The following is a 23,674-nucleotide window of genomic DNA, read 5'->3' as shown; positions in this document are numbered from 1 at the left end:
GTTTTCAAGTACAAAGGACCTTCAGGGTTATACCCACTGAGTGGCATAGCTAGGATGAAGCCCAGTCCGTTCTGCAGCCCACACTCCTGGGGACTGTACTGTACTGATTCGAAAATGTACTGAAGCTTTCAGGATAAGCAAGTTTACAGTCATTCACTTGAGCATACATGTCTTCAGTGCCTTATTCCCCATCAGACTTGTTTGAGCCTTGGCCTGGCTGTCACAAGGGCCGTCTTCTGGTGGCCACGCCGAAAGACAGAATATAGACAGAAACTGGACCTAGTCATAAGATCCCCAGAAGAGGAATATAGTAGGGTGCCCTTCACATTGGAAGGCAAATGCTGTGTGGCTGAGCTGCAAGCAGTGGTCCTCTTGTGTGGACTCATGGGAGCAAGGGTTTTGGAGGATCACAAGTGCTGGAGAGTGGTAGCATCTTCTGGTAGGTGCCAGCAAGGAGGCTGTGAGAAGGGCATTAAATTGGCTCCAGTGGAGGAATCCAAGACTCTAGCTCTTTCTCCTCTGTTTGCCTGATGGGAAGCACATGGCTTCATAACAAGAGAGGGATATGTATAAGGATATGCTTCTACTGGGATGCTGGTTTGGGGTGGGTTGTGGGTGTGAGTGTTGAGAGGTAAAGAGGGATTGGGAGGATGGTATGTTGCTCTTCTTTCTCAAAGAGAGACTAGGTTACCTCATTGGACCTGGAGCTTCTTAGCAGGGCTCAGCTCAGGAAGGTATAGAGGTCATGGGAGAACCCCACCAGGCTTCCCATTTCAGAGGGAATGTCCTGCATATTCTGTTTTGTGTGTGCCTGGAAAAGAGAGACATAAACAAACTGGAAAGGTTCTCGTTAAGCCTCGATGATCTAGAAAAGTAATTACGGAGAACATCATATTCTTCCTGTGGTATAATTAAGCTAGTGGGTTCACTTAAAACCTTGTTTTTGAACATACATACCAGAATGTTCTCTGATGAGTTGAAAGAATTCTTCATAGAGTTTAGAGGAATAATGATTAGTTCTCGGGAACTTAATTGCCACAGTATTGGTGCTGTGACCCATCTGAGTAAATAAGATGACAGTGTTCACTAAGGTACTAGCACCTCTGGGACCTCAGCTTACTGCTCATTCAGAGCACACCTGAGTTATTGTTGCTGCCCTAAAAAGAGCAGCGTTGTTTGTTCTTCTCCGAGCCTTCCTAGTTGAGGCAGATTGGCGTTTTATTTATGAGCTGACAGCGCTCCATTTGTCACATTTTTCTTCTTCCCCTCAACCGAGGTGCTTTTTGAACTGGGTTCACTGTTGTCAGAAAGTTATTCACAGGGTGGTGATGGAGCCTGCTCCGCCCACCTCTGTTCCCTTTCTATTTTGGTGCCATTTGCAACAAAGGAAATGAAGTTAGTAAATTAGTGCAGGCTTGGAAGCTCTCACGCTCACTTTCTCAGGTTGTGTAACCAGTTAGACACAGTGGGCCCAGCCCTCCTGTAGCTCCTGGGGACTGAAGGAAACTGTAGGAACCATTGGAGATGTCTTTGGTCAAGGGGCTTGAGGTCTTCTCACTAATCTGATTTACATGTTTCAACAACAAAACCTCTCACTACCTGGTTGGATTCGTTGTTAAACATTTTGTGTGTTTGTGCATACACACGTTTCAATTATGTGTGCACACACTTGTAGATTTTGCAGTCTTAAACGAAGAGACAATTGACGGGTAGCATACCGAATGAGACTTTTGAGTCAAGGGTTCCTGAAGGAACTAGATGGCTTGTATTTCTTGTAAGGCCAAAGGGACAAGGGCATGGTGGGTCCCCTGCAAAGGAGGAGACAGTCGTCAGGATGGATGCCAGACAGGAATTGTGAGCAGTTAAAGAGGGACTTAGTCAGTCTGCAGAGCCCAGTGTGGCCAGAGCTGGGGATTGCATGTCCTGTCTTCTTTTTTCTCCAGAGAGGGCACCTGTCATTGGGTAAACCCAACTAGAGTTCAGAGGAACCTTGTGGACCAGACCAGGTTAGGAAGTGTTGGGCAGAGAACTGGGAGAAGCCAATAGCGAACCATTCCTGCATCTTGTTAGGGGAATAGCTTTGTATATTATGCTGCTTTGTATATTATGCTGCCATGTTTTCCCTGGTGAGCCTCTCAGAAGAGGTCCAAATGGAAAACCCATCCCCTAATCTTCAGCAGGGCTAAGTGAGAGGGCATCCAGCTCATAACAGAGATTCTCACCTGGAATACTAGCATCACTTGAGAACTTTCTAGAAACTGCCAGTCTCTATGTTAGATCAACCTCCTGATTTAGAAACTAGGGCTTGTGTTTTACAAAGAACCATGTAGAGCCTCTTGCTTGATCAAAATAGAAAACCACCCCTGGGGGCTTATGGACAGAGCCTCACTGGAATGTAAGCTTGGAAATGCCTCATGCATGAATTCACTGCTTGCGATTCTGCTGGCCCTCAGTCCTCTCTTTTAGGTTAGACAGTCTTCAGTAGAAATGGAATCCTGATTACATGCAGGCCTTGGGGGAGGGGGGCAGCCACTCTGTGCAGTCCGTGCCTGTGATTTCCCACTTCTCCTCTCAGCCAGAGCCATGCAGGGCGGTTCCCCAGCAACCCAGGGTTTGGGAGGTTGTTTTTTGAAAAATAGATGCAAAGCCTGCCTGTGCTGTTGTTGTTTCCCGGTGCCTGGCAGTGTTTGGTAAACAACTTGATTGCTGGGTCCTGGCCTCCAGGGAACCACAGCTGCTCTTCCCAGCTCCCTGCAGACTTTTGTACCAAGCAGTGATTGCTTCAGGGGAAAATAAACAGGGTGAACAAAACAAGAAAACAGAACTGTTGTTTTGTGGCTGCCCCTACCTGTTTTTCCCAGAGCTGTTTTGCAACCAACAGCCCTGGGCTTTGGTTCTTTTGCTTTAAAAAATAAAATAAAAACAAAACCAAAACAGAAAAAAAAAAATCAAAACAAAACAAAGCAGGCTCCAGTGGGCCTCCCTTCTCTGTGGCTAGACAGTGGCATTTGGAAGTAGCCACAAGGACTTGCAAAGCCTTGGAAAGGAGTTACTGACCACTGCCAGGATGTATGCATTTTTAAATATGTAAATGGCAAAGGGAGAAAGCTTCATCCTTTCTAATGACCCCCAGGGTGGTAATCTGGCTTTTCAAATCTCTAGGAAAACAGATTGAATATGGCACAATTAATGTTTGAGCACTTCTAGGCTTTTTCTAAAATATTTTAATGGGCTTTTAATTTATTGCAGCTCTTGATTAGCAGGTTGGAGCAGTGTTCCAGCTGACCTCCTGGGCTCAGGCCTCTTTGGGGCTGGAAGGGAGTGGAGGAGCACAATGCCCCCGAGGTGCTTACAGCCCAAACTGCCCAGGACTGAGCCCTTAGTGTCTTGGCCTGGAGCGCTCAGAGAGAAATGCAGTGGGCTGCAGTTAAGAGGGGCGTCTGGTAGACATGCAGCTCTCCGGAATCTGATGGTACAGGTCTGTATGGAGGGCAGGGATCTGTGTCTAAAGCTAGTGCCGCCCTGGACTTGGTGACTGACATAACTACAGTGTGTGGAAAGAACAAGTAAGCTCTGAGTACGAAGTCTAGGACGTGTGTGTGTGTGTGTGTGTGTGTGTGTGTGTTCACATATATTTAAATTTTTTGATACCCGCCCTTTGCTCTATTAATGCATTTACTTGTTTCCTCTCAAGTCCCCATTATTCTGGCTCACCACTATCTATTGAAATCAAAGAACTGTCCTTCAAAATCATTTTCTTTTAGCTTACCATTAGTCCTCAGGAAGAAGTGGTAAACTCCTTTTTGTCTGGAAGGCTCTCTTTTCACCTTCTGTTTTGGAAGATAATTTTTCAGGGTATACACTTCCAGGTAGACTGCTTTTACCTCTGGGCAGTGTTCTGGATAATTTATTTGGCTATCTGTCTTTCTTCAGTGGCTGTATCTTTCATTTCTGGAGCCCAGAGCAGTTAATCGTTTTAGTAAGTTACAAAGCTGAGTGGAGACAGTTTCCGTGTCTGGTGGATGCTCATCCAAACACCCCCAAACCAAACAGAATTGCCCCACAAACCACAGTGGAAGTTGGTCCTTTATTTCTGGGTATTCCTGGTTACTATTCTGCATTTTAAGTGAAGCATGGCGGAGTTGCTGAGCAGAGTCCCAGGCTGTGGCTTGACCCACCAGTGGCTTGACTGGAAAGCTGCCCTTCACATAGGAAAAAAAAAAAAACAAACCAACCCCTTGGGGCAGCATCTAGGCTCAATCCTCACTCTAGATGCTTTGCTGGCTCTTTATCACTTCACTGTCTAGCCCCTGGCTGTTCAGTAGGAGTTTGTACTTTGCTGCCCTGCTGCTATCCCAGTTTCTAATTCCTTCTAAAACAGTTGAAGACAGTTCCTCTAAAAAGGAATCAGCTGACCAGAAACTTTTTGTGGTTAACCCCACCTCCTCCTGCCTTCACTGGCACTACTGCTCCTGGGCTTCTGAATTGTTCTAGAATCAGAGACAAAAAAGTAACTTTAACCATTCTTTGCTGCTTCTGTTTCTCCTCCTCCTCCCCCTCCCCTCCTCTTCCTCTTCCTCCTCCTCCTCCTCCTCCTCCTCCTCCTCCTCCTTTTTCTCCTTCCTCCTCCTTCCTCTCACCTCCCTCTCCTTCTTTAAATATAAACTATTAAGAATATTAGATGCTATCTTGGAACAGTTCTGGAATTCTGCTGGGAGGAGATCTGGCTTAGTGTACTTGTCTGTGGCAGCAGATGCTCTAGAAACCCCACTGTGTGTTGCTATGTGCCTAGTAATTGTGGGTGCTCCAGCTCTTCCTATACTCGAAAGGGAGCTTTAGGATTTGAGACTTTGCATTTGTGCAGTGGCTTGGGAAAGTGTGCATTTCTCAGAGTAAGCATTACAGAGCCCAGTCCCTGGGATTCTCTGTGCCTCAGTATCTATATTAGATACGTGGTAATACAAATTCAATTCTATTCTATTCTATTCTATTCTATTCTATTCCATTCCATTCCATTCCATTCCATTCCATTCCACTCCACTCCACTCCACTCCACTCCACTCCACTCCACTCCACTCCACTCCACTCCAATCCATTTCAATTCAGTCCATTCCAGTCCATTCCAATTCAATCCATTCCAATCCATTCCATTCCATTCTATTCCATTCTATTTCATGTGTATGGATGTTTGCAATCATATGTGTCTGTACCACTTGCATGTGTCTACAAAGGCCAGAAGAGGGAGTCAGATTCCCTGGAGTGGTGGTTATAGATAATTTGTGAGTTACCATATGGGTGCTAGGACTTAAGCCTGGGGTCTCTGAAGGAGCAGCCAGTGCTCTAACTGTTGAGCTATCTTTCAGGTCCTATAACACACTTCTTATGAAATGGAGTAATGATTGTAAAATCCTTCAGACAGTATCTTATATCTAGCTGTCCATCCATGGCAGTTCTATTTTAGGAGATGCTGATTTACTTAATTGTGATTTTTTGAGTCATTTGTTGACTAAACATCTGTATGGAGAGCCTTTTATGCGGCAGTACTTTTCTGGCAGTTTTAAAGTGATGGGCAGAACCTTTATCTCATGGAGCTGATGGTCTAATGAGGAACACAGGTGAATGAACGATGCTAGCGCTTCCCGAGAAAGCAAACAGGATGATACGGTTGAGGCTAAGTAGGAGGTAGGCTTACGTCGGTGGGCAGGACAGGCTCCTTAAGAGGCTAATGTCCCTAATACACAGAGATGAGAAAGAACCCTCTGTGTAAGGAGTAGACTAGTAGGGTTCCCGGGGGCTGGACTAACAAGGACACCAGACCTGTGGCTCACTTTGAGCAGGAAGAAGCCTACTGGGTCTGCTTTGGTAGTAGTGAGGAGCTGAATTGGTAGTCTGAGGTCATGTCAGGGAATTAGAGAGAACGGATTATATAAGGCTCTTTAGACTGTGTTTAGACTTTACTCAGAGAATGAGGGACCCTAGTGTATGACTTTTTGCTGTATGAGATAGAGTCCATAGCTTTGGAGAAGCTCTCTAAGTCTGGGACTCAAGGATATTTGTGACAGCTGGAGCACAGGACTTGCCATTTGGTTTCAGTATGGTCTACTCTTGCAGTCACTGTTTCTTTTGGTAGTCTGGTAGAAACGGAGTCTCGGGTCCACTGCAGATGTACTAAATCAGTCCCGGGAAGCACAGTCCCCCAGTCTGCATTTTGAACAGATCTCAGTGATACTTCCACAGTTTGAGAAGGTCTGATCTGGAATACACTGGGACTGAGTTTCTCTGCAGTTGGTGCTGTGTTCTGGGGAGGAAAGGAAGCCTTCTGTGGACACCCAGGGGATGCCATCTGCCACTGACTGCCAGCTCAGCAGCACTAGGTCCCTGTGCCAGAGTGAAAGTCTTCCTAAACACTTGCAATACTCTGCCCACAGCCCATCTCTGGTGTTGATGACAGTTGGACATCAGAATGATTCATGTCATAACCCTCTTAATCATGATGTTAAAGGAGAAGCTAATAGTTCCAGTTCCTTTTAAATAATCATGCTTTATGATAGAGAAGCTAAGGGCACTAGAAGGAGGTAGGTGAGCACTGGTTAATACCTATGTTTGCACGTGGCAGAGCTGGCATCTCAGCACAGTAAAGGCTCTTCAAGGCCACATAGTTGAACAGTGCTGTTCTGAGGCCAGATTTGAGGCTCCTCAATTTTGAGCTCCTCTCTGTGTCTTCTTTCTCAGTGGAAATATGTACATGAGTGCGGTCCCTGCAGAACTCAAGACCACCTGAATATTAAAATGGAATTATTTTGCATAAAGCATTATGACTTATTTCTGTTACTATTTTCTTCTTCATGATTATTACTATCTGAAATGATTATAATTTATTAGTTTTTTTTAATCATTTTTTTTGAGTGTTTTTTTTTCATCCTCTGGCAAAGAGCATTATCTAACAAGAAAAGATACTTTTATTTATGTGTATAAGGTTCAACTTAATATGGATTTGTATTACTCGAGCCTTTCTGATAGGACATGGTGCATTTGAAATGCTGAACTATTTAAGAAGATGATAGAGAAGTCTAAGTAAGTAATGGCCTTTGTCGTTCAAAAACAGCTTCCAGTTCCTGCTTGTGAGCATCACACTGTTGGAACGGTGTTTTCCCCATGTCTACAGTGGTGTCTGTGTTGCTGTTTTCAAGTTTAAGGAAGTAGTGGTTTCAGAAGTTACATCTTAGTTATGTGTGAAAACATTTTTGTGTTGCAGTGTCCCAGGAGCTTCTGCTGACAATCCCGGTTTCCGAGGGAACCCTTTCGGCCATGGTGAGGGCTGCGCTCTCTTCTCTGACTTACCTTCAGCCATGAACGGATGGGTGTGATGCCTGCTAGCCGAAAGGGTGAGTGAAAGTTGGTGACTATTCATTTGAAAAGTCACAAGACCATAAAGAAAAAAAAAAAGTCAATGAAGACGATGAACCAAGAAGGCGGTGAACACATCTGTGAGAGCAGGGCCACACCGAGGTGTGCATCTCATTGTTAAACCTTTCAGGATGATTCTTACAGGAATCTGAGGAAGGACATGAGGGAACTTTTCTCACTTGGCTTTGTTTTGTTTTAATAAGACTCTGAAGCATGGGCAATCAAAATTTTGGAAGGAAGGCACCATTGTCTGAGGAATTGCTTTTTGAGCCCTGTCATAACTTACCAGTAACGCAGGCCACACTGCAACACAGCTCTGATTCCTTCATCCTGAGTCCCAGTTTGCTCACCGATAGGTCCCAGTCGTTGGCCCTCACATAATGGGCTCCTGAAAAAGCCAAAGGGTTGCAAAGTTGGGTTTCTCAACAATTTTCTTAAAAATTTCTGGGGACTTTTGCCCCTGTTACCTGCCTCATCAGGTCATTCAGGGGCGTGACAGAAGGAACGTGATATTTTCCTGTTATGTGTACTTTCTACATTTGATACCATCTACCATGTTCCTGAGAAAGCAACGGCTTCCCGTGTAACAGTGAATAGTTGTGACTTACCTTTACACCTAGTCATTTACTGAGGCGCAGAGGGTTTTAGGGAAATGTCTGACATCCTGCAGTAGCTTTGTCCTAGAATAGAGCCAGTTTATGGGAACCATTTCGTGTCAGGTATTTATTGAGTGACATGAAGTGCTAAGAACCATTGGCATAAACTCATCTTGTTAGTGGAATTATATTAAAAACATATTTAATTGGGAGAATAGAGTAAAAGGCACACATCTTCAAAGTTAACTAATAATTAACTGATGCGTATATAATCTCTTTCCTTTGATTCCCTGTATTCCGTACAAATTGTGGTGATGGATTAGATGGTGTCTGTACTAACGAGGCTCTGGAAGTTGTCTGTTCAAACCTTCTTCATTTACAAATGGCAGTGCCGAAGCCCTCCCCATCTGAGTGGGATGTTGATGTTCCTGGGTTTAGTTTAGAAATGGACATAGGAATTGGTCCTCAACTGACCACTCATTCCAAGAGATGCCTTCTGGTAATGGGTGCGTCTTGAAAACACTGTTAAACATTCAGGTGTTTGGGCCAGATTTTTTTTGAAGATTTTATGGCTAGGGAGCATGTTGACATGCTGATTTCACAGAACTTTAGGAAAACAACTAGTCCCATTGTTACATACCATCCTGTCCCTCAAGAGCCTGTTGACTTTCACGTTTCTGAGCAGACTAGTCATACTTTTCATTTCATGTTACTGCAGCTAGAGAGGGAGAAAATATCATCCTGTTATTTTCTGCACGGTAGTTTTTCTGTCATTGACAAGAAGTAGGCAAACAATCAACAGTAAACAAGACAAGGATGTATGCAGTATAAAAATAAAATGGCCAGTGGAGTCATGCGGCGGTAGAGCTGAATGAAATCTTAGATAAAATTTCAGGGTCCTAAGTCAGGTCTGGGGGTCCCTCGCAGAGGGCTTCCAGTGCGATAGTCCTTTGCTAGGCTTTGGTGAATGGTCGCTAGATTGGTGAGCAGATGTCACACATACAGGTGGAGTGGACAATAAATCTTTAATCTGTCTGGAGTACAAATGAGAATTCATAGAAGTGGTTGGGATTCTGAAGGTCTTGAAATGTCACGGAGCCCAGCCTCTCTTACCTGTCACCCCTGACTTCAATACTGAGAGTCTGACTCAGTCTCGTTGTCCTGAAATTGTTGTATGAAATTGAACAAAACCACATGAGTAGGTTTAATGAATAGTCGGCCTATTTTACTTGTCAATTTCAGTTGTTAAGACTATCGGAAAAGTCAGTCTAAAGAACTGTAATGAAAATCACTCTTTTGAAAAAGAATCTACTGTTAGTCCATGTTGAATAGCATTGTTAGTTTTTATAAATGAGGAAATGCTTTATGTTTCTCAGAGTGCAATAAACTTCCCATGGCTGTGTTTTTAGTAGGAAGTAGAGGTCCTGTGAGCTGGGATATTCATTCTGACATTTTCATCCACCCCCAAGTCGGCTTTGAGGCGCACCAAAGGATGAAGTCTCTGCAATGCAGGGACTTGTCCTGGCCTAGTGCTGTGCACCTGAAGGCCGATCGAGTCTTTTCACTGCCAACTCAGTCATAGTCTTGTGCCTTTTACACTTTACAGTTTATTGAGTAATGAAACGATCGCTAATCATTTGGAGTCTTGAGTCTCAACATCAACTCTTGTTCTGCGTGAGGCATTTCCTGGAATGTGTCCTCATGGTAAAGCAGGTCAGATCCACAGGGTGGGCGGTCAGAATGGTACATCCTCTGCCTTGGGTGCAGGGGAATAAAACTGAGATAAAAGGGTTGCACAAATAGATCATTATAGCCAACATTTTGGGGTCAGAAGATGGCTAATGTACTGAATCTGTGTTGGCAGTAAACATGTCTGTATAACGAAGTAAGGATTGAGAAAGGAGAGTCTGTCTGTGGGCTGTGGCTCTTTAAGCCCACCATTCACCTGGCAGACCTCTGATTTGCCTTCTGTTTGCCTGGTGTGAGCATGAAGCATTCGTTAATGTCGTTCCCTGTCTGAGGCATGGAGTGACGAGTGGCTAAGTCTGTTGCATATTTAATAGGCAGCTAGCCATGGTTATTAATAAATGTGATAATAACAGTCTGGATTTGCATAGTGTTCCTGAGAAGATTGACAAGGAATGGCAGAGGTTCTGGGTTATTTGTCAGAATGTGCTCTGGCCTTGTGCTCTCCCCACCACCAAACTCTCCCCAGATCTGGTGACACACTCTCAGCACCAAGTGATGCGAGTGATTTGCTCACGTTGTTCATGTTGTTTTCATTTATCCATGTACAGTTTCTCTTTGTGTGTCTCTGTGTGTGTGCCTTTGTGTGCAGAGGTCAGAGGTCAGCCTCATGGGTCAACCTCATACAGCATGCACCTGGTTTTCTGAGACTGGGTCTCTTGCTTGCTTGGAACTTGCAGAGAAGGCTAGTCTGGTTGAGTCTGTTTCTCCCTTCCCAGAGCCAAGACGACAAGTGCAGCTTTTACACACGATGGCTGGGGACCTGCACTCAGGTCCTCGTGCGCGCATGCCAGGTACTTCACCAACTTTGCCACCCTCCCAGTTTCAGTTTGGTTTTGATCTTTCTCATGATCACACTCTTAACTTTTGACTTGCGGAGAAGTAGAAACTTGGAAGATACAAACCCATCTGACTTCAAGTCAGGCAAGAGGCTGACTTGTGAAGCTGGGCATCTTTGCTTTTTTAGATAAAACTTGAGAACGAACTCCTCCCTTCCCCCTCTCCCCAGAGGTCTGAGACAGGAGTGTAGGCTGACACATCCCTTTCTGGGCCACCTTGGGTTGCAGTCTGTCATTGGGCCAAGCCACTTGGTTGTGCTTAAACTTCCAGTCTGTGAAATTTTGACTCTGAAAAGTAATTTCAACAATTTAATAAACTATATAATATGTTTTATAAGCTGGAGCGAATGATCTTAAGTATTTTGGTCTCTTTCATAACACAATGAAGCTAATATTGGTAAAAATACAGATCTTCTCTCATGCCATAAAGAGAAGCGAGATTTAATAAGCATTTATAAGCACTGGCAGCTGCCTATCAGATTGTATAACTTGGGCTCCAGCATGCGGAGACAGTGTCAACTTAAATTTTATCTCCCCAGTATTTTCAACACGTTTATTTTGCCTCTCTCTCCAGTCCCTAACCTAATATAAGTAATGTAATTGGCCGAATATTTTCCACATAGCTAATTGGCTAACGGCCAGTGATATAAGCCATTGTCTGGCTTGATGAAGATCAGAAATTAACATGACATTTTCACGGAGGTAATAGAATATATTAGTGATGCATTCATTCAGCATGGCCAGTGTCCATCCTTTCCTGCCCATGAGCAGAGGCAGGATAGCCATGAATGACCCTCCGGCCTCACAGCAGTGGGCAGCCAGCCCGTGTCCAGTGTGCTGTTACCTCCTTCAGATGGAGCTATGAAGCACGTGAATGAATTATTCCGTTTGTGAATTAAAAGAGAAAACCCACCGACTACTATTGTAAGATTAAATTCCAATTAGAAGATTGCATTTAATTCAGAAGCTGTAACGTTGTTTTAATGAATTCTGTTGGAGGCGACAGTTTATGTGGAATAAATTTATATGCTGTAGGTAGATATAAATTCATTGGATAATGTTAAACATGTTACTTCATATATATTAGCTGTGAAATTTATTTCTCTCCAGTTATGTCCCCTAGGAGGTGGCGTCAGAGGGAAAACATAGCTTCAAAGAAAGAACCCTTTCTGATACTTGCTCCGAAACAGCCATTTCTCACTCTCATTTTTTTTAAAAAAAAAAATTGTTAAATTTCTGCATTAACTAAATTTATGATTCTTGCTATCTGCTATTTATAAAATTGAATATAGGTTTTTATGATATAGGAAATTAGGCTAGGAATCAGAATATGACCCAACTTTGTAATAAAGGTGATCTGCATTTATATTGCAGGTACTTCCCATTCCTCTCTGGGCCCCTTGTGGGATTATATAAGCATTTTCCTGGACATACTAATTTGCTTTAGAATAAACTTTTAATCTATCGGGTTGCCTTTGTTCGTTTGGCACCTAGACACACTTCTTGCCTGAATCAAGGATGGTGAACATTCTTAACACAGGATTTGATCATTTCCTTTCCATTCCCGCGCTTGGGGCAGACACTGAAGGTCTAAGTCTCTAAGAATTTTCCACCTTCAATCTTGTAGGTTATCAGTTCACCGTTTGTGCTATCAGTGGCACCACCGTTTATAAAGCAAGTAGCTTTAGGGAAGTCTTTCGAGTTGACCTTTATATGCCCAGTTCACCCTTATCTGGTACACAGTCACTGAATGTTCATGCTTCTTATGTCAGTAAAAGAATCCTATATATGAGGACCAGGGAACTGGCTAAGCATTAGGTAGTAGAGGCGCTAACCATGCAAGCCTGAGTTCAGTTCCTGGACCCACCTTAAAAGCTGCATGTTGTGCCCTACCTCTGTACTCTTAGCATTCCTACAGTGAAGTGGGAGACTGAGGTATGATTGCTTGAAAGCTTGCAGGCCAGCTACTCTGGTGTATGAGATCAGAAGCAGCTAGAGAAGTGCTGCCTCCACAGTATTGAAAGTGGGAACCATCCCTCGAAGTTTCCCGACCTCCATAAATGTGCCCTGGCATGCTCAAATGTTGACGATATTGATATGGGGTAGTTAATATAGAAATGTGTAAGTATACATGTATATATGTATACATACACACAGATATATATTTTTGTGCTGGGCATTAAACCCAGGGCTGTGCTAACCAAGTAAGCTACATCTAGAGCCTTTTGTTTTTCTGAGACAGTGTGGCACTGTGTGGTCCTCTCGGGTCTAACTCCTAAGTGTTGTAATTACACCCACATTCGCAGAAGGGTTTTTGACAGACATACCTGCACCTTGCCCCCTGAATTTCCTGGGTAGTTTATTTTTGCCTGTCTTCTGGTTTGAGTGTTTTAGGTGAGAAACCTTGTGAGGTTGCGGTATTCATTTTGTTTTCAATTTCTGTGACGTTGGAGAAGGTAAGAGGGGGAGGCTGTTCTCACCTCCTTTACCTGTGTGTCACTCCTGGCTCTGACTTGGCGAGGAAGTGGTGGTGTGAGAACTGGAGTCTGACTTTCGTTCTGCCACACAGTGTCTCTCGGGAAGGCCGGGTACCCATGTGTGTGCCAGGTGCTGAGCCAGTGGGATGGAGGATAACTCTGTTAACCTTGCTTATCGATAAGCTGTACCAAGGAGGAAGGCAGTCAGCCTTTAGATTTTACATGGCTTCCGTGATGTAAAATTCTAGGAACTTAGACATTACACGTTGTTCTAAAAAACACTCTGTTTTCTGTTAACTTGGTTGGAGTTGTGTGCAGAGGCCATGAGAAGGAAATTTCCATCTCGTTTCATATGCAGGCTGCTGAGATGCCTGTTGAGAATTGCTATCATTTTAATTCCTTCTTAAAGAAAAATGAGCAATTAGCACATTTAAGCTATCATTTAGTTAATGTACATTTTAATTTCATTTCAGTGTGCTGTGTATTATTATTTGTGTTGATTATGTCACTGGAGTTATGGAAAGCAATGGCAGATAAAGATATGGGCTATCCACCTCTTCATACCTTGTTCAGAGGGTAATACTGTTGACCTTGGTCAAGGATGACCAAACTCAGACCTCTGGCCATGTTCTGCTCTGATGGTGGCTCTTAGATTTCTCCCTGCACAGTAGGCTATATAGTTTTGTCTGATTGATTGGAATGGGCTCATGAGATGAAATCTTTGTATCCCTCCTGCGTTCTCTGAGTTTAGTAATGTTTGTAAGAAATAATCGTAGCAGACATTCATTAGACACTTATTTTCCCCTGCACTAGCTTAAGTATCACATTGGTTATCTCATTTACTCCTAACAGCACCTCTGTGTGGTGCATATTATCATTCTGGATTTATTGTTAAGGAGGCAGACGCTAAGTACTCAAGTCCCACATTTAGGATCACAGGGCATCAGAAGCGGGTTCTACCGAAGCTGGAGCCAGGTTCCATATGGACTAACTCTGAGCACCTGCTCTTTGTTGCTGTCCGAGTGGGTTTTACGGCTCTCCAGGGTCCTTTGATGGTAGTCCACAGGGAAGGTGGTAGAGCTTATAGTTGTCTTTGTGAAAGGAGTGGAGCTGAGGAGATGGCTCAGTGGGTCAGAGCACTGGCTGTGCAAGTGTGGGTGCTGAGTTCAAGTCCCGGAGCCACACAAAAAGCTGAGTGTGACCTTGTGCTTTCCTATACCACAGCGCTGTGGAGGGGTGGAGACTAGCCTCCCTGGGCCTTGTTCATTGCCAGCCTAGCTCCAGGTTCGGTGACAGGCCCTGTCTCAAGGGAATAGGGCAGAGAGTGATAAATACCCTCCTTTGGTCTGCCTGTGCCTTCCTGTGTGTGTGTGCACTGGCACACGTAGAGACACACACAAAGAAGTGGGATGCAGTGCACTAGAAATTGAAATTTGCTCTGCACATGGGCTGTTAGGAAGCCCACAGGAGAAAAGAGAATAGTTTCTTCCCAACTCCAGCCCCTGCTCCCAATATCCATTTTCCATCCAGGATGTCTGCAGTGGGCTCACAGTGCGGAATGCATTTCTGTTTGTTGGCAACCACTTGAGCCCCAATACCTGAGTGTCTGAACCCCAGGAACAAAACCATGTAGATTCGAATAGTAGGCCAGCCCAGGAGAGAGCAGGCGTCAGACGGAAGACCCTGATGTGCAACCTTTGCAGCAATAGGAGCAAGGTGTCGGGAAGGCCAAGTGCTGTTGTGATATTTTAGGCCCCGTGTCCATAAGTGGCAGGGACTTCTGCTCTTAGGTAGCTCTGCAGCACAGGCAGCCAAGACTCATTCCAGGAACGAGTGGGATGTAGTACTATTTTTAACAGCAGGTGCATTTGGGTATTATTAAGGGAACTTTCTCTCCATATTTCTGAAAGTTGCAGACTGGGTTATATAACGGTGAGTGGCATGCCACTTGTGGTTTCTCTGCACTGACTCAGAGAAGACAGATAACGGGGGGCAGCATCTTGCTTATTCCAGTGGCTGAAGGTTTTTACAGCTTTCTGTACTTTCTAAAAATTTGGGTCACTTTTAGCCTTCAGAAGGTGTGTGTGTGGGGGGGGGGGCACTGGGAGGGAGGTGGCTTTTTCGTTAAAGTGCTTGACATACAATTACGAAGACCTGAGTTTGGATTCTCAGCATCCACAGAAAAAGCCTGGTGTCTCAGTTTGTGTCCGTGATCCCAGTGCTGGGGAGAGGTTGGGTGTGAGGGGCAACAGGCAGCTTTCGGGGAGCTTTCTGCCTGGCTCCTCTAGGCATAGCCAGGACCTCTGAGTTCAGAGACAGTAAAGGGGAGAGCAGCTGAGGAAGCGCTTGATACTGATGTCTGACCTCCAAACACATGTGCCTCTCTCCTAACATGTGCTCACCCCCTGAATGAGTGTGCGTGTGTGCCTGTGTGTGCGTGTGTGCGTGTGTGTGTGTGTGTGTAAGGCCTTATCTAGCATATTCGTTATTCTAGTGGTTGATAGCCAGCAGTCATGGGGTATAAGCATGTCTTTGTACTCCGCTTCCTTTCCTCTGTAGCTGCTGGGGTATCAGATTGATTAGAGCCTTGGGGTTAGGAGCAATACACCCAACCAGCCCAGACTTTAATGCAGACCCAGTGATTCAGCCTGACACCTGGGCATTCTGTGTCTGACCTGTCCAGTGACAGTAGTTGACATACTGTAGTAATTGTGACATGCCAAGGGCTATAATACTTGTGTTAGAGATCTTCCTTCTAGTACTCCTCTGAATCATTCCATAGGAACTGGAAGCCTAAGCTTGGGGCTTACCAGATTCTCTTCTCTCACTCTGTAAGACCACAAACTAGGGTTTCAACGGGGGCATTGATGTAGATTGTCTTTTGAGGTAAGGTATTTATCAGGACAGTTATAGATAGGTATTAATAGATGGCAGGTTTGTGGAGGTCTATATAATTTCAGGCTAAGGGAGTAGAGTGGGGTCCCCTCTTATATGTTTGAGAAAATGGGAGGTCCCTTGTCATGTGATTGATAGTAGCCCATAGTATGTGATTCTAGCAAAGTTTGCCTGATTTCTGATGACAGGGAATCTGAGGAAAGGATGAAGGTTGTACTTTCAGTTACTGTGTGTCGATCGTGAGGGGTGTGCCACCTGCAGCCCGTGCTTACTTAGGGTCACAGATGGGTTGGTGAGCTTCTTTTGGCGGAGAGAGGTAAGAGATTCCTAGGTAGACTTTGAAGGTTGCCCATCATGTCTCTTTAGTGGTGGGAATTGGAGTTCTGAGGTTGGAAAGAGAAGAGCTCTTCAGGGGACGTGCTGCCATAGCCTTCGTCCATGGGTCACATCTTCCAAGGACCAGGGACCACACTTTGCAGTGCTTTTGGCCTGAGAACTGCCCAGGAAAGGTGTTCAATCCAGGCTGTCAGGCCCGAAGCTTCCCAGAAGAGAACTTGACCGCTGCATGAGACTGTAACCCTGGCCAACACACCACTGTTTCTCAAGCCTCAGGTTGTTTGTGTGGCAAGCATGGGCACGGTTAGGATGCCTTATTGGCTGTGAAAAGTCTGTTAAAGAGCAGAGACCTTATGACCAGGAATATGTGTTTCTTGGAACTATGCTTGACCTTGGAGAGACATTTGCAGGTTTTCTTTGAACCATCAGGATCATTGTGGATGGAAGGGCGAAAGCTCCAGGCAGCGCTATTTGATGGCTAAAATTTCAGCCTTCTGTAGCCTCAGAAAGAAGGAACATTTTGTGATTGAAAAAAAATTTTTTTACATAGATCTTTGAAAAAAGCATTCTGTCATCAAAAGCCTGTGCGCGTTGACATGTGTAAATATGCAGGTAGACAGTTTGAAGGAACGTGTATTATTTACTGATCAATGCAATGTCTCCTCTGGGCCATTACACTCAGTCATTTCCTGTCAATCTCTTGGCGCTGTTATAATCAGTCTATGGATATGCATATTAAGATATAAGAAAGTTATTGTGCATGGGTGGCGGTAGCTTTTTAATTAATAATGCTGCTGCTTTAAAAAGGGTGTCAGGCTAGTTTATTTGTAGGATGGTTAATAAATAGTCTAGTGAATTCTGTGAGAAAGTAAGATGGCCCGAGCTCAGGCTGGTGGAAAATGAGGCATGAATAGCACTGAATTGTTGTAGAATATTATTTTAAGGTATGTTACTTTTGTTTATGTTGCATTTGTTTAACTCTGTGAAGCTGTGTTACTGTGCCTGTGTAAAACACCTGATGGTCTAATAAAGAACTGAATGGCCAATAGCAAGGCAGGAGAATGGACAGGTGGAGCTGGTAGGCAGAGAGAATATATAGAAGGAGAAATCTGGGAGAAGAAAAGCCAGAGAAGGAGGAGGACCCAGGGGCCAGCCACCAAGCTTACCCAGCAAGCCATGGTAAGATTTACAGAAGTAAGAGAACGGGAAAAGCCAAAAGGCAAAAGACAAATGGGATAATTTAAGTTAAGGAAAGCTGGCAAGAAGCAAACCAAACTAAGGCCGGGCTTTTATAAGTAAGAATAAACCTCCGTGAGTGACTTCTTTGGGAGCTGGATGGTCAGCCCCCCAAAGAGCGAAAACAACAAGCAACTCTGAATGGCACTGGTGTGTGTGTGTGTGTGTGTGTGTGTGTGTGTGTGTGTGTGTGTGTGTGTGTGTGTGCTGGCCCCAGAGTGAGCTGGCTCAGTGGGTCAAGTGCTTGCCTGTGAAAGCCTGATTGATGATCTGAATTCCGATGCCCAGAAGCCACATAAAAACCAGACACATTAGCACACGTTTGTGACCCGTGCACTTCCCATCTCTGTGGGAAGATGGGAGACAGGAGAATCTGGAAGCTCATAGCCAGGTAGCCTGAGGTACGTGGCAGCAAACGGTAAAGAGGCAATGTCTCACACAGAATGGGGGAGAGAACAAGTACCCAAGTACCTCCTCTGACTTCCACACTCACACTTGCACTCAACACACACTCAATTTATGTGAGTGAAACTCAAATGCATTATGTGTATGTGGATAAATCCATTCTGGCTTCTCTGTCTCTGTTAGAGAAGAGCGGTCCTTTTCTGGAAACAGCAAGAGAATGATTAATTTAAGTTTATGAGCCGCCTGGTCGGTTACAGCTGTTTCCCTCTGGCACACTGGAGCAGAGCAGCAAGGGCCATATGCAAATAAACGGGCGTGGCTGAGTTCCAGTCAGGCATTAGAATATGAATGTTGGGGTCTTCTTCCCATGTCACAAAGCAGTGATACTATTTTCATTTTGTCCTCATCCATTTAAAAATAAAGTTGCATGTAACTCATTGGTTGCAGGTTGGATTTGGCCTGTGGTATGGCTCTTGCCAAACCCTAGTCCAAGGGGACAGAGAACACTGAAGATCTCAAGATTCTGTTATTTGTGCTTACTTACAAAATTATTGTGTGTGCTTGTGTGGGGGCAGGGTGGGGTGCAGGTGCCACACTGCACATGTCTTGAAGGTCTGAGGACAGCTGGCAGGAGTCAGTTCTCTCTTACCACGGGTGTCCTCAGAATTGAACTCAGGTGGTCAGGCTTGGGAGCAAACACCTTTACCCACTGAGCCGTCTTGCCAGCTCCCTTTTTAAAACGTGCTATGTGTATGCAGGTTTGTGTATATGTGGGGTGCATGTGCACGTGTGTGTGTGTGTGTACCATTGTGCTTGTGGAAGCGAGAAGACAACCCTGGTGGTATACTGAGATACTCCATCTACCTCCTTCATGACAGGGTTGGTCCCTGGGCCAGAGTGACCAAGTAGGCTAGGCTGGCCAGCCAGAGAGTGCCAAGGATCCGCTCCTCTCCACCCCTCCAGTGCTGTGATGACAAGTACATGCACCACACTTGGCAGTTTTACATGGGTTCCGGGGATGGGACTGAAGTCCCTGTGCTTGGGAGGTGTCCCTTTACCAGCCCAGCCATCCTCAGCACGACATGAGCTTCTTCCACGCTGACTTGCCCAACAGTCACTTATTCTTCGTTCTGTGGGGAAAATACGTTGCAAATAGATTTTCTTTAATTTTTGTTTTGAGCTAAGCTGTCCTGTATAATTATTGATTCATTTAGAATGACCTTTTAAAGCCTCTCCTCTCTTTTTTGAGGTAGAAGAGAACATATAGGTAGAAGCGAGGCTGGGTATGGATGGTACAGTGAATGAGAAGTCATGGAAGAAGCAGGACTTTCGAAGCTGTTGTGTGATCTCTATTCCCTTCAAAGCCAGAACTTTCTAGAAGCCATTGCATATCTCACCAGTAAAGTTTAAGACGAATTTCCTAGTAGATGCAAATGGAAGTTTTTCAAAAATGAAACTTACATATTATTTTAATACATTCAGTGTATATTAAATCTGTAGCAAAAATAGAACTCACACATCATCTTGTTTCTCAGATAATATTGCTTAAATGCAATGTTTAATAAAAATTTTAGAGGGTTTAAGAAAATAGAATTATTGTCCAAGTGGTAGGTACTTGGCCATAGCAAAGTTGATACAGTGACTAGGAACAGATCTTTTCTTTTAAATGACCTTTCCCATATATTTTGAGAGAGCTGAAGAGAAGGCTTAATGATTTAGAGCCCTTACTACTCTTACCAAAGACCTAGGTTTGGTTCCTAGCACCCACGGGTGACTCACAATCACCTGTGACCCCAGTTCTTCTTCCAGCCTCTGTGGGCTTGTACATGTATGCAGCGCACCTAAACATGTATCGCGCGCGCACACACACACACACACACACACACACACACACACACACAGAAACTGCCAAATAAGTAAATTAATGCATGTATGAATAAATCTTAAAAACATATATTCTGAGGAAAGTAGTTCTAAGGAGATGTATTACCCATGCCAGGTGACTTTTTTGTAAAAAACATCTCTATAGGGTAAAAATGATCATAAGGGAGTGGGAATTCTGGGTAGAGGTTGGCTTGGGCAGAGGCTGTAGCTCAGTGGTAGAACATGTCAAACATGTGTGAGGCCCCTGGGTTCCATCTCCAGCATTTTAAGAATGAGTAATGACTATACACGGATGGACGTGGCCTCAAACCATAGTTCTTCCTGCCTCTTTGCTGGGCATCGTTACTTATGTTTCATGTAAACCGGTGAGAAGCACAGTTACGGGGGATTGGAATGGGGAGGATGAATTTGTAGACATCATACAGTTCCGAGGGTACAGCTATGAGTGAGAACAGGTGTTCAGAGACAATGGTGTGTGGACACAGTTGTCTAGACATCCCAGTCATAAGGGATGATCGTGGAAAGAAGCCTGGCAGAGAAAGAGAAATGAAAATAATGGGAGACTAATTGAGAAGAACCTTCCTTGTCTGGTATCATGGTCAAACTGAGCTGGACAATACAATTGGAGAATACAATTGGAGAACAAACACCCGGAAGAGATGAACCTCTCTGAGACGCACACTTGTGTTTTCATACAAGCCTCCATTGTGTTGAAAAAGGTAGGGAGTGGAAGAGAGGGCCCCCAAAGGTGATTGTATATTCAGCGCCCTTGAAGTTCCTTACCTTCTCTGTGTTAAATGAAAAACAGTGTATGTGTACGCCGGTATCTAGGGTCAAGATGTAGAACTCTTAGTAGGAAGTAACTCAGTGTGGTGATTAGTGACACAGGATGCAGTCCAGTAGCCTCCCTTTGAGTCCTGGTTCTGTCTCTAATAGTATAGCCTTTGGTAAGCCATCTCTCTCTGTCCCTTAGTTCTCTTACTTTTAAAATGTAGGGAGGTGATTTTGGAATTTAAAGAGTGAATTACAGGAAGCACAGAATTGGCATATACTGAATTTTCAGTAAATAACAAGTAGCTCACGACTAGCCCTAAAGCTTGGCAGCTTGGCCTAAATTTAAGAAAAAAAAATGTTTTTTCTAGTCACTATGGTAGATTATTACATTCTCCCCCTAGGGTGTTCAGGATGTGAGTGTCCGTGTGTCTGTGTGTGCCTGTCTGTCTGTCTGTCTGCTTGTGTCTAATTCAAGTGATTGTCACAGTATTCATAGTGTATTCAAAGACCCTTGTAATTTCTGCATTCAATGTGAGGATGAATCTTGTAGTTTCTTTCTACCCTACATGAATTTTATTCCTCAATCTTATGTGGTCCTCAATGTATTTGAATAACTCTAGGTATGGTGAACTTGAATTTTCTTTTTAAGACCTACTTCTATTTGTGTGTGTGTGTGTGTGTGTGTGTGTGTGTGTGTGTGTGCGCGCGCGCGCGTGTGTGAGCTTTTGACCATGGATGCCAGATGGGAATTAAATCCCCTGGATCTTGAGTTATGGGTGGTTATGGGCCACTCAACATGGGTGCTGGGAACTGAACTGGGTACTCTGGAAGAATAGTAAGAATTCTAACTTCCACGCCATCTCTCCAGCCCTTGAGTCATTGAGACAGGTCAAAGATGCACAGCTTTGACTAAGCCTTAGAGCTAGAAAGTTCTTGTAAAAGCTGGACTCCAATCTGCCACCATCAAGCTTCCTTCTGCTTCATTGTGTCGAGCTCCTATACATGTTATATCCTGTACATGACAACCTGTCATCCATGTAAGGTCCTTCTTGGATCTTTTCCAGCCTGACCATCCTTCCTTTGGCTGCTGTTGTGTCCTGTGTAGGTTTTAGTGTTCTATGGCCATCGCAATTGCATCTCATGGCACCAACGCTTTAGAGGCATATTTTGTGTGCACATCCACATTGATCTGTAATTCACTTAAAGGTGCCTTTTTCTGGCAAAAACCATCTTTTGCATTTGGAAGTGAAATGTTTTGACTATCCTTAACCTACTTCCTAAATTTCAAATCTGGGAAGCTGGCATTCAAAGAGCCTGCTGCTAGAGAATCATGAATCCCCTTTGAAATTCAGTTTGCTGGAATAGGCTTGTCTCTGTTTAAAGGCAGGTACCTGTGAGGATAACCATGGCACTTGTTATCTTAGGGAGAACTATGGATCTGTTCCCTATTGTAAGGGTTCGGTGAGTACCAGACATTGTTTTCTATCTTTTCTCTTCAGTCAGTCCTTCATCCTCAGGACTGGAAGTCTGTGAGTATTTTCTTCTTGTTTCAAGATGTCAAAAGCAATGGTTTGGATGAGTTGGATACTTTGGTTAGAAAAACTCAGCTGGAGAGTTTTATTTTACCTGATTTTTTTTGGTGAATGGAACCAGGACTGTTTACCATATATACTTAAAATTGTATAATTCTTTCATTCAGCCTAAGAAATGATGCCATTTATGATATCTTTTGTTTCCCCCTTTGTTTTAATGCATGAGTATTGTACAAGTAATATAAAATAACTTCATTTTGGGCATAGTTGGTTTTTATGCCTTTGAAACTATTGAAAGCCATTGTTCTAAAGCTACTGTCATTCCCAGCCTCCTCTTGCCGACACCAGGAATGGTGTGCTTCGTTTTCTTTCAGCGTCTTCATTGTGACTTTCTTCCACCCCCCCTCCCCCGTCTCCCCGCATCCAGCACGATTCCCAGAGAGGAAGCCAACCACAATGATAGCGGCAGTGGAAAGATTTCAGAGTACATTTGCGGGCATGTACAGTAGCTTGTGGGATGGCTGGGTGCCTTCTATGATACTTAACACATTTCCTGAACATGGAGCCTCACCATGGCAACAGCCATGTCACATGACACCCTAGTGACACATGTGAGGTGCTGTCACAGCTCATCCCAGGTTGAACGCCTGTGACTCATTGTTTCCACTGACACAGTGACTACTGTAACTTGCAGTTGGAAGGTTCTGGGCTTTTCAGTGCCATTACTGCACACTGACGCCCATGGCGCATGAAGGGCTCGAGGAAGGGAAGCATAAATAAATAAGTGTGTGCTATAAACATTGCCTTCATTAGCTTTGCAGAGAAATACTTGTTCATCAGTCAACCTTCTTGCCACTCACATTCTTCCTCTCTCTTTTGAAAAGCATATTTTGTTGGTAACACCTTGGAAGCTTGAAATGGTTTTTATTTTTAATCCAAGCTATATCCACTTCTGCTTGGCACATGTAACAGGAGAGAGTTCACGGTGGCCCCTTTTAGTATTTATTTATATTCTTCACATGTAGCAGATTTACTGATGAAGGCATGATTCTGGAAATATATTTTTCTCATTGTGAAATATATAGAATCCATAAATCAGAGTCAGGTTAGTATGGGACCATTGCTCATGTAGGGGCCCGAAGGTTCTATTATATCAAAGGACTGTTTTAGAGGTCCAAGATGGATAGTATTTTAACATATTTTAATTTCTGAGTGATTCAGTGAGTGATTAAAAAAGTTGATGTGGAATCTGGAAGACATTAAAGAGATGTCAAGGACAGACGGGTTTTGATTTGTAGCCTAATGAAATGTTTTCCCAACTTTTAAAGATTTTTTTTTCTTTTTGAGTAGAACTTTAATCATTTGCTTGTGTTTCTGGCATGGCAAGGTTATTCCTGTTTCTGTTCAGTGATGGATCCAAAGTGAAAATGGGATAATTTTTAATTAGCAAAATTATAAATCCATTTGCAGCCAAATGTTTCTTGTCTTGTATAAACTGTGATGTTTCAGATTTCCCCTTAATCATTTTGGAAAGTTAATTCGGAAGA

The 23,674-nt window shown here is 44.0% G+C and overlaps 1 long non-coding RNA gene across 1 annotated transcript in view; it reads left to right on the top strand.

Moving 5' to 3' along the window:
* Positions 1 to 23,674, top strand: part of LOC131907242 (uncharacterized) — a 201,666-nt gene that overhangs the window by 11,359 nt on the left and 166,633 nt on the right. The window contains exon 2 of the long non-coding RNA XR_009378341.1: positions 7,256 to 7,385. This is a non-coding gene — a long non-coding RNA (uncharacterized LOC131907242). The remainder of the gene's footprint in view (positions 1 to 7,255; positions 7,386 to 23,674) is intronic.

The sequence above is a fragment of the Peromyscus eremicus genome, chromosome 3, assembly GCF_949786415.1.
Source record: "Peromyscus eremicus chromosome 3, PerEre_H2_v1, whole genome shotgun sequence".
Lineage (NCBI taxonomy): Eukaryota > Metazoa > Chordata > Mammalia > Rodentia > Cricetidae > Peromyscus > Peromyscus eremicus.
This window is presented reverse-complemented; position numbering and strand designations above follow the sequence as displayed.